This window comes from Ochotona curzoniae, unplaced genomic scaffold (genome assembly GCF_017591425.1).
Source record: "Ochotona curzoniae isolate NIBS_2020 unplaced genomic scaffold, NIBS_Ocur_1.0 contig_3498, whole genome shotgun sequence".
Taxonomy (NCBI): domain Eukaryota; kingdom Metazoa; phylum Chordata; class Mammalia; order Lagomorpha; family Ochotonidae; genus Ochotona; species Ochotona curzoniae.
In genome coordinates this window covers 24,973,625-24,988,121 of record NW_024465885.1, presented here as the reverse complement: position 1 = coordinate 24,988,121, position 14,497 = coordinate 24,973,625, and the positions used below count along the sequence as shown (strand labels likewise).

Below are 14,497 nucleotides of genomic sequence, written 5' to 3'. Positions count from 1 at the left end.
AAAATAATTGTCTAAGATCAGATCAAAAAGGAAAGTTAGTTGCAAGGAATCTACTGTGCACACATGGAAGACTAGTAAAATTTTCAGGCCATGTAATGTATATCAAAGTATAACAATCAATCTATCAATCTTTCAGCTAAGTCATGAACAACACTGAAGGTGGACACATATCTGAATATCTGATTTACATTAAGATTATCCACCTGACAACATCAACTGCCAAGAACATGATTCAGAGCATTAACAATCAAAAAGAAGTACATAGCAAAACTTTAAATATGTGTGCATGTGTGTGTGTGTGTGTAAAAACATAAACCTGACAGAAATTATTTAACATTGGCACAAGTATCAACAATTGATTATAGAAGATTATAGGAGTGACACAGTACATCTAAGGAGATAATAACAAACTTTATAGCTAAGATTAAAATCAAGGTGTGCTTCCTCAATACCTTTCAACGAGACCCTAAACAATAAGGTTAAAAAAAAAAAACCTTCAGGAGAATCAAGATGGCGAAATAGGGTAAAGACACGTTTAAATGGACAGAAAAACATTTAGTCAGGATGAAGTAGAGAGCACATATTCCAGGAAATAGGAAAGGAAGAACAACCGCAGAGGAGTACCTGGAGACTGACAGACACAGGAAAGCAGTGGACACAACAGTGTGGTGTTACAATGGCTGATATTCCAGCGGCATTCAGCTAATGGCGATCTGAACTTCACCAGCAGCTGAATTCCACCAGCAACCAGGTGGGAAGAGACTTTCACTGGGAGCTTGGGAGGTAAATCCAGACAAAGAACTCTCTGTCCTGCTGGTCAATTTGATTTAACCAGGAGCAGAGACAGAGCAACAGATCCCAGACAGGTAGTGTGAGATCAGGGTGGATTTCATAGCCCAGTCAGCCCCACAGAACAGAACTGGGTGCCATTTTGCATAAGGAGCCAAAGACAAGGGAAAGGACTGAGCATACACTGAGCTGGGAGTGAACTCATTTTTGACTCATTGAATGCAGCAATGTTGCATTCTACAGCTTCCAGCCAAGACAGGTCTGGGTAGGCTTTAGACCTGACAGCCAGCAGATCAAGAACTATAGTGGTGGTACTTCCGGTGCCATTTTGTACACTGTGGCAATAGCTTTAGGACTGCAGGGGGTAACAGTGAACTGTGCATGTGCCGATCTCAAGAGAACTGAGTTCAGCAAAGTACACTGGGAGTGGGAGAAAGGTTGCAGAGACAACGGTGCAGCTACAGCAGAGTATCCCAGGTGGTGGAGAGTGGTGACCCAGAGCTGGGGCTGTGGAGACCATGGTGGAAAACTAACATAAGAACCCAGAACTGGAACTCGCTGGAGGTTGTGACACAAGTGGCTGCAAGCAAAAAGTTGTGTGCCAACTGCAATAAGTAAAATCTAACTATAGACCTGTGAGTGACACAGCTTAGAAACCTGCCCCAAGGAGAAGACTCTGCTAACCAGAAGTGCAATGACCAAGAACAAAAACAGAGACAAAGGCACAATGAATATTACCAAAAACTCCCCTGCAAAGGAGCAAAACACTATGCCAACCTCGGAGTTAACTGAAGAAGACATCAAGAAAATGGGGCACACAGAATTCATAAAACTCTGATAAAAAAAGCTTCTGATAAAAAATGAGAAGCACATAAAGCAAGCGTTCAAAGAATTTAAGGAAGCAATAAATCAAATCAAGGCTCCTGGCTTCAGAAATTAAAAACACAGTAGAGCAAATTAAAAGTACAATGGAGAGTCTCCAAAATAGAATGAAGCAAGCAGAACAATGAATCTCAGAATTGGAACCTATTTCTTGTCACCAGGGGGAAGCAAGCAAAAAGATGGAAGCAGAGCTGGATCAGGCCAAAAAAAGTATTTAAGAATTGAAAGACACTATTAAGAGGCCAAATATAAGAGTTATGGGAGTCCCAGAAGCTGCAGAAAGAGAAGCTGAGTTGGCAAATGTATTTCATGAAATAATAAAGGAAAATTTTCCTAATCTAGAGAAAGAATTGGCAAACACGATCCAGGAGGGGCACAGAACCCCCAACAGGCTTGATTAGAAGCGATCTTCACCAAGAGACATGATCATCAAGCTCTCATCAATTAAACATAAGTAAATGATCCTTAAATGTGCATGTGAAAAAAATCAATTGACATATATAGGAATGCCAATTAAACTCACAGGAGATCTCTCACAGGAAACTCTACAGGCAAGAAGAGAATGGAGTGACATATTCCAGATTCTAAAAGAAAAAATTGTCAGCCAAGGATAACATATCCGGTAAAGCTTTCCTTTGTCTTTGAAAGTGAAATAAAATTCTTCCACAGTAAAGAAAAGTTAAAAGAATTTGCCTCTTCCAAACCTGCCCTAAAATTGATACTTCAAGATGTTCTCTTGACAAAGAGGAATAGCACTTACCAAAACCAAAGGCAAATAAGAACATCCCAGTAAAATGACAACAGAAGACAAAACTAATGAACAACCCATTCTGAAAATAACAGGACCAAAGTACCAGCCACACATATTAAACTCTGAATGTAAATGGCTTAAGCTCAATCAAACATCATTGATTAGTAACCTGTATTAAAAAACAAAACCCGGGCCCGGCGAGGTGGCACAGTGGTTAAGGTCCTCTCCTTGCACGCCCAGGATCCCATATGGGCGCCGGTTCTATCCCAGCAGCCCTGCTTCCCTTCCAGCTCCCTGCCTGTGGCCCGGGAAAGCAGTCGAGGACGGCCCAAGGCTTTGGGACCCTGCACCCGCGTGGGAGACCCGGAAGAGGCTCCTGGCTTCGGATTGGCATAGCATGGGCCTTTGCGCTCACTTGGGGAGTGAATCATCGGACGGAAGATCTTCCTCTTTGTCTCTCCTCTCTGTATATCCGCCTTTCCAATTAAAAAAATAAAAATAAATCTTAAAAAAAAAACAAAACCCATCTATGTATTGTCTAGAAGAGACACACTTCACTAACACAAATCAGTGGAAACTATATTGCATTTGTTTTTTGTTTTCTGATAGTTTCATCTCTTCAAAATACTTTCCTCTGATTAAATCATTCAATGACTCGTACATCATACAGTTGCATCATTTTCTTTAAGAAGGTTCTTGATTTTCATTTCTTCAGCTACATGTTAGTCATTTAGTAGCATGTTATTTAACTTCATGGTCTAGCATGTTATTTAACTTCATGATGTTGATTTTGTTTTGTGGCTCTTCATGTAAAGGGATGCATAGTAGATGTGTAATGGAGACTGTCTTATCATTTAGTAACATGTCATTTAACTTCATGGCATTGTAAATTTCTATTATTCTTTCTTTCTATTGTTGATTATGTATTATGACTTTTCATTTAAGAGGATGTACAGTAGCTGTGAAATGGAGACTAACATCCAGATGTGAGGATGCAGTGTAGTATGCATTTCTACTTCCAGACAAAGATGAAGTTATAATAAAACTGTTCACTATTTCTTAACAATAGGATGCTGGACTCTCTGCCATTGTCCGTGCCCACAATGATGGACATATGGCTGTGTATGAAGAACTATGTTTTGCTAAGGATATAGAGGAACTAGGTGGGGGGAGGGAGTTGGGGAGGGGATAAGGGAAATGCCAGGAGCCTATGGAACTGTATCATAAAGTAATAATAAAAAAAAGGAAAAAAAAACTTCAGATATACACAGGCAACATAATATGAACACATAATATATGCCAATAAATCAAAATAAATATTTTAAATTACTTATTCAAAAATGACAGACAGAAGACCTCTCTCTGTATCTCCTCTCTTTATATTTGCATTTCTAATAAAAATAAAAAACAAATAAGTCACTTAAAAATAGTATTCAGAAATGAGAGATCTTTTATGCAGCTTTTCAAAATTCATGTGATGTTTTTATATGTGTTTCCATGAACTTTGTGAATATATTACACTGCAGTCAAGTTTAGCTTGCATTTGTATGATGGTGGCATGAGACAGTTTCTATTGTAAATATTGCTTTGATTTTTGACAAGATATCAGGTTAAGTAAGAATGGTCACTGATACAAAAATACTAAGTTTTAAAAAAAATCCTGGGCCCGGCGCGGTGGCGCAAGTGGTTAAAGGTCCTCGCCTTGCACGCCCAGGATCCCATATGGGCGCCGGTTCTAATCCCGGCAGCCCCGCTTCCCTTCCAGCTCCCTGCCTGTGGCCCGGGAAAGCAGTCCAGGACGGCCCAAAGCTTTGGGACCCTGCACCCGCGTGGGAGACCCGGAAGAGGCTCCTGGCTTCGGATTGGCATAGTATCGGCCCCTGGCGCTCACTTGGGGAGTGAATCATCGGACGGAAGATCTTCCTCTCTGTCTCTCCTCTCTGTATATCCGCCTTTCCAATAAAAAAAAAAATAATAATAAAAATAAATCTTTAAAAAAAAATCCTCATAAATTTGCAAATGTGAGGGTTTATTTAGTAGAAATGAGACATGAATGGTTGGGAAGAAAAGTCTCAGTAAACAGGGCTGCTTTTCCTAAGTTCACATGCGAACTCTGATTCCTAATTCTCTTCTTCCTTGGTAATCCCACAGCATCCACTTGCTTTAAGCATTAGATTTTACAAAATCTGGCAATCGTCTACCTCATTTCCAATACTTAAAAATTCTTCTTTAAAACTCACCCGTTCTTTAAGATTTATTTATTTATTTTTTTATTGGAGAGTCAGATTTCCAAGGAGGAGGAAAGACAGAGAGGAAGAGCGTCCGTCCGATGATTCACTCCCCAAGTGTGTCATAAAATAAGAATTTTTAAAAATTACTTTTTAGGTCAGCAGTTAGCCTGCCATCCCCTCAGATCTACTAAACCCCATACACAGAGAACCTATTGGCATTTCTCAGGAACCAAGAGGTTCACAGTAAAGAAAAGTAATAAGAGCATTTTCAAAAATTATTTACTAAAAACTTTTGTTAATTGTTGGTTTTTCTTTCAAATCTTAACTTTTTACTATCAATTTAATAAATTTCCATATGAACTCCAGGATTCAGCCATTTCTTACCACTTGGCTTTACAGACACTCTTGTCTGTCTTCATTGCTCATGTGACTTGTCCCAGCATCCTTCTCCCCCTTAAATTTACTTTTTTTCCCCTTGTTAACATTCAGATTTACTTTTGGTAGTGCAGCAGAAGGGTGAGATATCTTCTTTAAATATTGAAAAGAAACCATTGTCTCATCTACTATAAATCTTCTATTAGTTTTTAGCCCATTTACAGTAAAATCATTAATGCTGCCTAAAGTACCATTTACTTCCATAACCTCAAACTCTTTTTGGTTCCATATTATGGTAGTCATGCTGCCCCTCTTGCTGTTTCTACAAATGTTTCTACAACAAATATCTAGCAAGTATTCTCAAATCTTCTGACATGTTCTCTTTCTCTGTTTGTTAATTGCCCGGATAGTTAGTTGGTTCTTCCCTTTTTTCTTCTTAGTGGACACATTCTCATTGCTTTCCCTAAATTATAGATGATGCTTTCACATACACACACAAATCACCAGCAACGCAACCTGAGGAGCTGCTGTCTTTCCCTCTCCCTCACATTTAAAACGTATAAAAGCCCCATGCTCTGTACCCTGGCAGCCCAAACCCTCCTGCTATTGCCTGTGGTATGGAAGTGATCCTGGGCTGTCTCCCACCAGGGAGCAGTCCATCAGACTCTCAGCTCTAATAAATCTCTTCGTCTGAGCTAAAAGTGCTCCACCCACCACCCCATTGCACTAAACCTAACACTATGCATGTTATTGACTCTTTACTTCTACTCCTGAATGTAAATTTGTTAGTGACTCTCTCTATGTGTCAACCTTGTGACACTCTTCACAACACTGCTGAAGCTAGGTCTCCTAAGCACACTTCCCTTTGATGGCTAGTCCCTTTTCTTGTCCATAAATGGTTATTTATTTGGTCATTCTAGTTTGTCTGATTTTTTTTATTACTCTTTCCTTTTTTTTGCAATATGTTCTCCTTTTCTAATTCACTTGAAAAATTTGTTCGCTCGCTTCATAGTTCACAGAAGAAAGACCTATTAACCATTGCACCTTTAAGACTAATTTACTTTGTTTAGTTGAACTCAAACTGGTTCCCAGCCACAGCAACTATTGATGGTTTTGTCATGCGTTCCCTCATTTTCCCCCTCCAGATCTTCCCTTTATCTTCAAATTATTTGGGCCTAACTTGGCAGAATTGTGGATAAAGCCACCACCCAGTTCCCTGCTAATGGTCTGGTAAAGGCAACAGAGGATGGCCCAGTGTTTGGGTCTCTCTCTGCTGTTCACATTGAGAACCTAGAAGTTGTTTATGGATCCTGACTTTGGCCTGGACTGACCTGACCCTCTCAGCTACCTGAGCAATAAAGCAGCAGATGGAAGATCTTTCCATGTCTTTACTCCCTCTGTAATTCTTTCAAATAAACAGATAACTTAAAAGTCTAGATTTTTTTGGTATGTCTCATCTCAAAATGTATTATGTCAGACTACAGATCCCTGCAATTAAAATATGTAGAACATGAAAGGTTCACATTTTCTATTGATAATATATTTATTGCTTTCATTCCTTTAGAGTTAGTACATTTATGTAGATTCCTATTGCAGGATCAAATAATGTTTAGAAGGAGCACTATGACAAAAAATATCCTTCATAAAAAGCCTCTGTAGTGATAAAATTATTTTCTGGAACTTTAAATCAATGCCTAATGACTTCTGAAAATCTGATGAGGATTTAGATATTATAAGGTAATTTAATGTGTGCAATCAATCCACAGAAACACAGCAGTGTGAGTATGCAAGGAAGGACTTCATGGTTACACAACAGCCTGCTATCTGATGATAATTGAGGCAGGCAGAAGGTGGCACTTCCAAACTCCTCCTTGCTGAGATCTGTATAGTCTTTCCCAAAAATCGTACTTGAAAGCAAATTGAAATTGGAAATTCGCTCTAGGACCCTGAATGGGATTCACGTTTATATTTTTCAGAGAAAGTCCAATATAATGAGACTGAACGGGAAAAATTTCTCAGCTGAGTCCGAAGCTGACAATCTGAGTATTTTCCATAGGCAATCAGAAATGGTGTGTGAAAGAAATGCTCAACGCTGCTAATTTTGAAGATGTAGTGGGGAAGACAATGGCTCCAGGAACAGGTAGCCTCCTTGAAAGGGACAGGGAAACAGATTCTCTTGTACAATCTCTCTAAGGTTGTAGATCCCAAACTTACCTCGATTTTTCACTCAGAGGCCCATGATAGACCTTCATCTTACAGTGCTTTAAGATATTACATTTTGTGGTAATTCTTTACCAAATGGAGAAAAATTTAAAAATGTAATAATAATATCATGTTGATGTTTTAGACAGTATATCTCAAATGTTAGAAGATGAATCAAAAGGAAGCATAGGGCCCGGCGCAGTGGTGCAGTGGTTAAGGTCCTCGCCTTGCACGCCCAGGATCCCATATGGGCGCCGGTTCTAATCCCAGCAGCCCTGCTTCCCTTCCAGCTCCCTGCCTGTGGCCCAGGAAAGCAGTCGAGGACGGCCCAAAGCTTTGGGACCCTGCACCCGCGTGGGAGACCCGGAAGAGGCTCCTGGCTTCCGATTGGCATAGCATTGGCTGTTGCGCTCACTTGGGGAGTGAATCATCAGACGGAAGATCTTCCTCTCTGTCTCGCCTCTCTGTATATCCGCCTTTCCAATAAAAAATAATAAAAATAAATCTTAAAAAAAAAAGGAAGCATAACATTTTCAGTCCACAGACGCACCAACTTAACATTATATGGATTAAAATACTCTCACTTTGACAAATTCAGAATCCAGTTAAGAAGTTTCAATACTGTCACAGAAGCACAAAACAAAGAGCCATGCTAGAGAATAACAGGAGCTATCTTACTTTATCTACATTAATTCCTCCTTAAAACCAGTACACGAAGTACAAAAACAGAAAAAGGAAAAAAAACTAAATTCATAAAAGCTACTAAAGAACCAAATAGCAAATCAAACCTAAAAATGACAAATATTCACATACTTGATTTCTTGACTTCAAAATATATCTCAATACTACAGTTAAAATACGATAGCATTGATATAGATGTAGGATTGCAGAACAATACAGCAGAACACCGAGCTCAGTAACAAGCACTCAATATACAATCAACTGATATTCAACTGGATGTCAAAAATGCAGGTGGCGAAAGTACAGCAGCTTCAACAAGCAAGGGAATGGATTCTATTTTGTACTGTAGAAGAATCAATTAAAATTGGATGACACACCTTAGGGACCAAATTATATTTCTGAAAGAATCCTAAGGAAAATAGGTCATGAACTGACATTAGGAGGTGACAGAAAACCATAAGATACGACAGCAAATATAAAAATATAGGTTTACACCAGCAAAAAACAAACATACAAACAAACAAACTTCTGTGGAGAACAGGAATCCATCAACAAAGTGAAAGTAATATGTACCAAAAGCAGAAGTCAAACATAGACAGGCCAACGATCTAGATTTCACGTAATAAGGCTATCTATAATCATCAAATTTATACATCATAAATGGAGGATTTTAGGACCAAGCGATACTGTGTATTTTTAAAAGCTTTTTAAAATAGGCCCTTCATAGTCTGCTTTTTTAAATGTGGTATTCAATGAACTTTTTTTCTTTTTCAAATATTTACTTTTATTGGAAATGCAGATTTACAGAGAGAAGCAGGCAGTAAGATCACCCATCTTCTTGGTCCCCAATTGGCTGCAATGGCCAAGTCTGAGCCAATCCAAAGCTAGGAGCCAGGAGCTGTACTGGGTTTCCCACATGGGTGCAGGGTCCTCAACTGCTTTCCCAGGTCACAAGCAGGGAGCTGGATGGGAAACAGGGCCACGGGGATTAGAACTGGCACCCATATGGAATCCTGGTGCATGCAAGGTGGGGACTTTAACCACTACACTATCGCGCCAGGCCCTCAGTATGATATTTTATTGGTTTGTCACAGATAGACTTTAGAAATCTCCTCAGTTATGGACAAACAAAATGCTGTCCACTTTCACCATGCTTTCTTTCAAATATAGGATTGGAAGTTTTACAAGAGCAATTAAGGAAAGAGCTGCTTAATATAACAAGTCAGTTAAGTTGTGTGTTACAAAATAATCAAAACAATGCAGCTGTTTTAATAAGAGAAATCAGGAATGAAATTCCATTCACAGAGCCTTAACAAGATCAAATAATAGGTTTTAAATTTAATAAAAATAAGAAATATCTACAATGAAATTTATTAAATATTAATGAAAAGAAACAGGAGGGCACATGAACAATGGAAAGATATTCTTGTTCATGATTTGTAAGAATCATTAGCAATAAAATGTTGATATCAGCTAAAGCAATCTATAAATTACATGAACTTTCTATCAAAATATCAATAGTATTCTTTAAAGGATTAGAAAAATCAATCCTAAATTTCATATGAAATCACAAACAACTCACATTAGCCCAGATAATTCTACACTTGATCTTAGCCAAAAGGCCAAGAAGCAATAGCCCAGGTAATTCTAAACAAGAAATACCAGAGGCTAACAAAACCTAATAGCAAAGCATAATACAAAGTTGTAATGATTTTTACAACAGAATGATACTGGCATAGAAACCACTGCACAGGAAAAACAGAAGAAAGAACATGCTCAGAAATCAATCCATATATACAGGCTACTGATCTTTTTGACAAATTTGCTCAGTACACTATGCATATCTTTTCAACGTGGTATTGGCAAAATTCAGGTTATATAGGCAGAAAACTTTGATGCATATCTCATTTCATTTACAAAGATCAACTCAAACTGTACCACAGACATGAATTTAGGATCAAAACAATGAGGTTACTGGAAGAAAATCCTGGGAAACTCTGCAACACATTGGTGTAAGGGACAACTTCCTCTGTAAGACTCCAGGTTAAAAAAAAAAAAGCAAGATTAAACAAATGAGAATATATCAAATGCAGAAGCTTCAGCACAGCAAAGAAATCAATGAATAGAGGAGAACCCAACAAAATAGGGACAATAGGGGAATTTTTTACAAGCTACCTATCTGCAATGAGATTAATATTCAGAATATATTAGCAATGTAAAAAAATTAGCAAGCCAATCCAGTTAAGAAATGAGCAAAGAGCCTCAAATGACTGACTCAAAAGAAGCAAAATAAATGGTCGTGAATGTACAATATAAAATCCTCAACATCAGAGGGCACCAGGAAAATGTAAATCAAGATCACAATGACACATCACCGCACTGCCGTTAGAGAAGCTAAGCCCTAAACGACAGGGAGTGGTAGATACTAGTAAGAATATGAAGAAAAAACACTAAAAATGTTGGTGGGTATGTAAATTAGTACTGCTACAGTGGAAAGCAATACGGAGATTTCTTAAGAAAACTAGAAGTAGACTTATGATCCACCAATCTCACTTCCTCAAGACACTTCGAAATGACATGAGTGTATTCTCTGCGCTGTCTAGTCAATCAAGGGTGGACAGTATTATCTATTCCATGTTTCTACAACTCTAAGTCACCCTGTTAGCTTCTTTGCTATCTCTGTGTTCTTAGGGATGGTCTCATTCTGAGTTATGTCTGAATCATTGTTTCATGAAATGTATAAAAACTGAGACCCTGGAAATAAACTTTGTCGGTTGCCAAAAGAGAGCACTGTCCCCCCATTTCTTCAGCTCGCATCTCCTCCCTAGGAACCGGCATGATAAACTTGCACATTAATTGAAAATGGATACAACTAGAGGATAGAACAACATGTTGAACAAAATAAACGGGACACAGAAAGACAAAAACCTCATATTTTTTGTTATTTACTTGTAGGAGCTAAAATTAAAAAACAAAAAAAGAACAACACATGTGAGTATTAGTTTTAAGGAAATAAAACTTTGTAAGGCTTTCTTTGATCTTGATAAATTCTAATGGTTTTAAATGTTATACTGCTATAGTCTAATGACCTGTGGTTATTTTTGTGGGTAAAAAAATTGTTTTTCATTCTTGTTTTTCATTCATTTTCTTGTTCATTCTTGTTTTTCTTTCAATTATTGCTTATAACTGCTTTGCATATCCCATTAAACTAGTGTTTAGGGTTTTTCATGGTTTGGGAATGGTGTTGTAAATATATAATATCTAAAAAAAGTTTCCCACTCCATTGAACTAAAAGCAATGTGAGATAAAAAAGATGTCTTAAAATCAAAACCCTATTACACTCTAAATATCACATTCTAAATATTCAATTCAGTCATTCCAACAGTCAACATTTCCGCTGTTGCTAGTGTTATTTGATTTTGAATAAAAGCCTATTACATATCCATATGTGAATCAAGAGCTTTTTGTGAAACACTACGAAAATTCGAACTAAATCACTAACATTCACTAATAACAATTTACATAACTTTTTAGATTGCTTCTATTTTATTCTCATCTATGCAAAACTAAGGATAGGAACATCCACCACACATTACGACTGCTAAGTAATCACTATGTTAGATAATGTTTGTCAACAGTTTCTAAGATGAATTCACATTAGTTTTTACAATGCAGAGGAGAAATAAAAAGGAAAGGCAAAAGGTTTCTAAATAAAAAGGAATCTTAAAATTACTTTTCAATCCACAGTGTCTAGCTTTACTAAGTGCTGACATTTTGCCTTTAATGTTTAACTTTATGAGTAATTTAACAAAACCTAGAGTCCACTAACGGAGGCTTTTGTTTTTGAAGTAGTAATGGTGAAATTCCTAGCTACACAGAGACACTGAAAGAGACTTAGACATAGAAAATTAGAAAGGAGCTGTAAATGTGTGATGCTATCAGACAATACTTTAAAATATTTAGAAAGGTTAACAGTTCTTTCTTTTCTCTTACAAGATTCAAAGAAAGGCCAACTAGAATCATCAACTCTAAAATAATATTGCATATTATTTTATAGTATGTACATTTACAAAATTTGAACCAGCTCAGGTTTTAGTTTTTTTAAGTAATAATGAATGCTAGATGAATCAATTTGGTCTTTCTCTGCTGGAATCCTAGTTTGACGCTTGTACACTGAAACCTTGCTCCAGGCACTATACCCTATTGATGGAATTCGAAAGTCAGTCTCCCTCTATGACTTGAGGGGACCTTAAAAAACATCTATCAATGATGGCAGGCCATGATGGAAAAATTGTATGTAATGTCAGTTCCCTGAACATAGATAAAAGATATATGGTAATGACACCATAGGCCGGCAACTGAAGGTAGGAAAAGGGATTATTTGAAATGATAGTCAAAGTAAAAATACACACATTCAGCCATTGCAATTTACTTCCTTTGATTGAAAAGAGAAAGTTTTTATGTCTTAAAGATAATGTTAGGTCAAACTTGACAGCTTGAATAATGAGCACCCCATATAATAATTCTGAATGACTCAAAGGAGGACGCATATGTCAGTGATGGAATGACCATACTTTGAAGACTAATTTCCCCTGGAGTACAATGTCGCTGGTGCTCCTGAAGAAATGCTTAACTATTCCTTGAAGGGAATGGTGGCAATATTTCTAATCATTAGATTATTGCAAGCATCAATGCATGTAAATTATTACCATGCTTCAAATGACATGAAAATATTACCAAATCCAGCTTCTACATTTTTTGTTTTATAATATAGCAAAGGATGTTTTTATTTCATTTAATGCATGCATTATGCTTTTATTCTATTTCTAATGTAGCTAATTAAAGTAGTATTACTACATATTAATTTGTGCGTCTGCATATCAAATGTAACTGATGACTCTAAGTACTGAAATTTTGTTGAAATAAAGATCTTTACTCTCAGAGTGGTAGGGGAGGGAGAATGGGGACAGAGGATATCAAGGTTAAGGGGGAATTTTCTACACCTGTAAGAATGTATTGTGGAAAATAATACAAAAATAAATAAGGTATATTCTTTGCTTACATGTTCCAAGTGGTTCAAAATAAACCATTTATATTAACTAGCTTGATTATGTAAAGTATACTCATATTTCAAATGACTAATATGTAATATAAAATTTGATCTTCAAAATTATTATGGGTATTTTTAAAGTACTCCAATGTTTGTAAGATTCTGGCCTTCTTAGAACCACATGTGAGTTGCAGCAATACACAGTTATTTAAAAAATTAGAATCTTCAACAATGAAAATATAATGATTACAGAGTGGAAGGTTCTTATGATTTAGATCCACTTTGATAAAATATAGCTGCTTCATAGAGTGTTTGGTGAAGTCACAATTTACAATGGATTGCAAGAAATGATACTTTAAAATTTCATGGATGATACAGAAAATAATTGAGCAATATTATTAGGCAATATAATATTGAAAGGTAATAGCACTTTGATTTTTGTGATACGTATGTCTGCATATATTGCAGTCAAGTTGAAAACACTATTTCTGCCTGCACATAGACATGTGGGAATGAATACAAAATATGTGTGTGTTGGGTGGGCATTTGATAGAGTGATTGAGGTTTTGCCTAGGGATATCACTCCATATTGGACTGTATGGATCTGAATGTCAGCTGAACATCTGCTTTCAGGTTCCTGATAAGGTATGCCTTAGGCAGTAGCAGCTAATGGCACAAGTGCTTCTGTACCTGAAACCACACAGGAGAGCTTAAAGCCTGAGACTCCTTGGCAACTTGGTGTTAATAGATTGAGAATGTATACTTGCTTGCAGATCTGTTGAGGGCTTTGACTTTTTCCTAACTGACATTCAATTAGAATTACCATAAATAAAAGTACATACACAAATTAGGATTAATATCCCAGAGTTAATCAAATATTGCATTACTTGTATTAATTCTTTTTTTTTTTCATGAGAACAATATTTCTTTTTCTATTGCTAACAGGTCTTTTATTTGTACAGTGACCTTATAGAGCATTGATAATCACATCTGGCAAACTGTTCTTTAAGCACAAGCAAAGGTAATTTTCCAAGGGCCTTTTTCTGCTAATCTCAAAAATTAAAAAATGAAAAGCAGTAGTGTTAACAAACTGTTCACAGAAGACAAGTCACACAGACTTAGAATTTATGCTGACTACTCAGGGGGAGTCCTCAGTCCCTTTCAAATGCAGTCTCACAGGAAGCTAAAAGATTGAAAGTGTTAGTTATTTAAAAGAATGTAAGAGTTCTAGTTTTAGGTTATACGATATTAAGATACTTTACGTGCAGCTAATTCTCGCAACCTGGTTCTTTACCGTGAGCTGAAAACACCAGACGCAACGACTTATCTTAGGAAGTTTATTCCAGTGGGGCAGGAATAGGGGAAGGGGAACGGGAAAGGGGGGGGGGGGAGCAAGGAAGAAGAGAGAGAGAGAGGGAGAGAGAGAGAGAGAGAGAACCGAGTGGGGCAGGAAAAGGGGAAAAGGGGAAGGGGGAAGGGAGGTAAGAAGGAGAGAGAGAGGAAGAGCAGGGGAAAGCAAGAGCAAGAGAGAGAGCA

General features: G+C 37.3%; 1 protein-coding gene and 1 pseudogene across 1 annotated transcript in view; both read right to left on the bottom strand.

Annotated features, from left to right (window-relative positions):
* ROBO1 (roundabout guidance receptor 1) overlaps positions 1 to 14,497 on the bottom strand; it is a 1,020,189-nt gene that overhangs the window by 934,483 nt on the left and 71,209 nt on the right. The window lies entirely within an intron of this gene.
* Positions 9,442 to 9,545, bottom strand: LOC121156960 (annotated as a pseudogene).